This window comes from Hordeum vulgare, chromosome 7H, assembly GCF_904849725.1.
Source record: "Hordeum vulgare subsp. vulgare chromosome 7H, MorexV3_pseudomolecules_assembly, whole genome shotgun sequence".
NCBI lineage: Eukaryota > Viridiplantae > Streptophyta > Magnoliopsida > Poales > Poaceae > Hordeum > Hordeum vulgare.
The window spans coordinates 518,348,905-518,351,931 of NC_058524.1; positions in this window are offsets into that span (position 1 = coordinate 518,348,905).

Here is a 3,027-nt window from a genome sequence, read left to right on the forward strand (position 1 = left end):
CAGCAAATGATTCACACAATGAAGCTACTATCTCAGAGTCTAGTCCATATTTAGCGCTAAAATCACAAAAAGTATTGGTTTCGACAAAGGACTTAACGCAATCAAACTTGAAATTCATACCTGACTCCTTACCTTCATCAAACTCCCAATCTTCAGAGTTGCGTTTAATTCTCTCCAATCAATCCATTTGAAGTCCATATCTCTCTTCATAAAAGAACTGGTACAAGAAGTGTCAAGCATGGTGCGATCATCATGAGAAAGCCGAGAATAGAAGTTCTGAGTGATAATTTATCTCGAGAGCTCATGGTTGGGGCATGAATATAACATTGATTTAAGCCTCCCCCAAGCTTGAGCGATGCTTTCTCTGTCACGAGGCCAAAAATTATAAATATAATTCCGATCACGATGTACTAGATGCATAGGATAAACCTTTTGATGAAATTCCAACTTCAACCGATTGTAGTTCCATGATCCAGTATCATCACATAGCCTATACCATGTGAATGCATTATCCCTCAAAGATAAGGGAAAGACCTTCTTCTTGACCTCATCCTCGGGCAAACCTGCAAGCTTAAATAAACCACAAACATCGTCTACATAGATTAGATGCAAGTCGGGATGTGATGTTCCATCTCTTGTAAAAGGATTAGCCAGCAATTTCTCAAGCATACCCGAAGGAAATTCATAGCAAATATTTTCAGTAGGTGCAGTAGGTTGAGGAGCAACTCCTTGTGCTTCCGTTCGAGGTGAAGATACCCCGAACAAGCTCCTCAAAGGATTAGTTTCCATCATAACACGTGGCAATAAATTTCAGCACACTATATAAATGTTTCCTTACCAAATTCCACTTACCAAAGGCGCTTCACTCCCCGACAACAGCGCCAGAAAAGAGTCTTGATGACCCACCAGTACAGGGGATCTATCGTAGTCCTTTCGATAAGTAAGAGTGTCGAACCCAACGAGGAGCAGAAGGATCTGACAAGTGGTTTTCAGCATGGTAATCTCTGCAAGCACTGAAATTATCGGTAACAAGTAGTCGTGTGACAAGATGATTCGTAGCAAGAAGCAAGTAACAATAGTAACAACTGTGTCGCAAAGTGGCCCAATACCTTTTGTAGCAAGGGACAAGCCTGTACAAACTCTTATACGAGGTAAAGTGCTCCCGAGGACACATGGGAATTTCTGTCAAGCTAGTTTTCATCATGTTCATATGATTCGCGTTCGCTACTTTGATAGTTTGATATGTGAGTGGACCGGCGCTTGGGTACTGCCCTTACTTGGACAAGCATCCAACTTATGATTAACTCCTCTCGCAAGCATCCGCAACTACGAAAGAAGAATTAAGACAAAGTCTAACCATAACATTAAACTAGTGGATCCAAATCAGCCCCTTACGAAGCAACGCATAAACTAGGGTTTAAGGTTCTGTCACTCTAGCAACCCATCATCTACTTACTACTTCCCAATGCCTTCCTCTTGGCCCAAATAATGGTGAAGTGTTATGTAGTCGACGTTCACATAACACCACTAGAGGAGAGACAACATACAACACATCAAAATATCGAACGAATACCAAATTCACATGACTACATATAACATGACTTATCCCATGTCCCTAGGAACAAAAGTGAGTACTCACAAAGCATAATCATATTCAAGACTAGAGAGGTAATGAGTAGCATCAAAGATCTGAACATATAATCTTCCACCAAGTAATCCAACTAGCATCAACTACAAAGAGTAATTAACTCTACTAGCAACCTTACAAGTACCAATCGGAGTCGCGAGACAGAGATTGGTTACAAGAGATGAACTAGGGTTTGGAGATGAGATGGTGCTGATGAAGATGTTGATGGTGATGAGTCCCCTACATTGAGAGGAGTGTTGGTGATGACGATGGCGACGATTTCCCCGTCCGGGAGGGAAGTTTCCCCGGCAGGACGACCCTGCCAGAGCTCTAGATTGGTTCTGCTCAAGTTCCGCCTCGTGGCGGCGGAGATTCCTCCCGAATGCCTCCTCCTAATTTTTTCTGGAACGAAACCCATGTTGTATATAAAGAGGGGGGCCAGAGGGCCAGCTGGGAGCCCACAAGCCCCCTAGGCGCGTCCAGGGGGGAGGCCGCGCCTAGCAGGCTTGTGGCCTCCTGCTGGCTCCCCTCTGGTACTTCTTCGGCCCAGTATTTTTTTATAAATTCCCAAATAAATCCTCGTTGATTTTCACGGCTTTTGGAGTTGTGCAGAATAGATATCTCAGACTTGCTCCTTTTTTAGGCTAGAATCCCAGCTGCCGGCATTCTCCCTCTTCATGTAAACCTTGCAAAATAAGAGAGAAAAGGCATAAGTATTGTACCGTGAAGTGTAATAACAGCCTAAAAAGCGATAAATATCAACATGAAAGTATGATGCAAAATGGACGTATCAAGCTCGTTTGGTTTTCTTGCCCTCTTCGGCTTCGGTCCTTCACTAGCTACATCAGCATCATTGCCGATCTTGGCGGTGCTATCGATACCGATGCTAGTGTCGGTGTTGGAGTTGATCTCACTGCCACCCTGCATCCGCAACTGGTGTTCGTTGAGGTAATTGAGAAAAAGATTTGCTTCCTCAAAATAGTCTTCTTCAAGGCGACTAGAACCCCGGGCTTCGTCGTGGCTAGAGATATTAATTTCCCATGTGTATTTATGTATAATAGTTTAATTCTATGCCAAAGAACATGAATAATAAAAAGGGGCCTATATTTTGTCGGAATTTTGATTCATTCCCCTTTCCGGCAATTCCCGCGCACTTGATATGTCCTAGTTTCTAGCACAAGTCATGCCGAAATTCATGGAAATTTTTGGCATGAACTTTGCTAAAAAGTGGACATACGGAGCGCCTGATATTTGCGGGAACGAAAATGAATTAACATTCACGCAAAACATAGGCCACTCGGATATTCGTAAAAAACACTTTAACCAAGTTTATATAGCAACATAGATGAGAGGAATATGCAAATGAACATATAGCAACAATGAACATCAATGACATATAT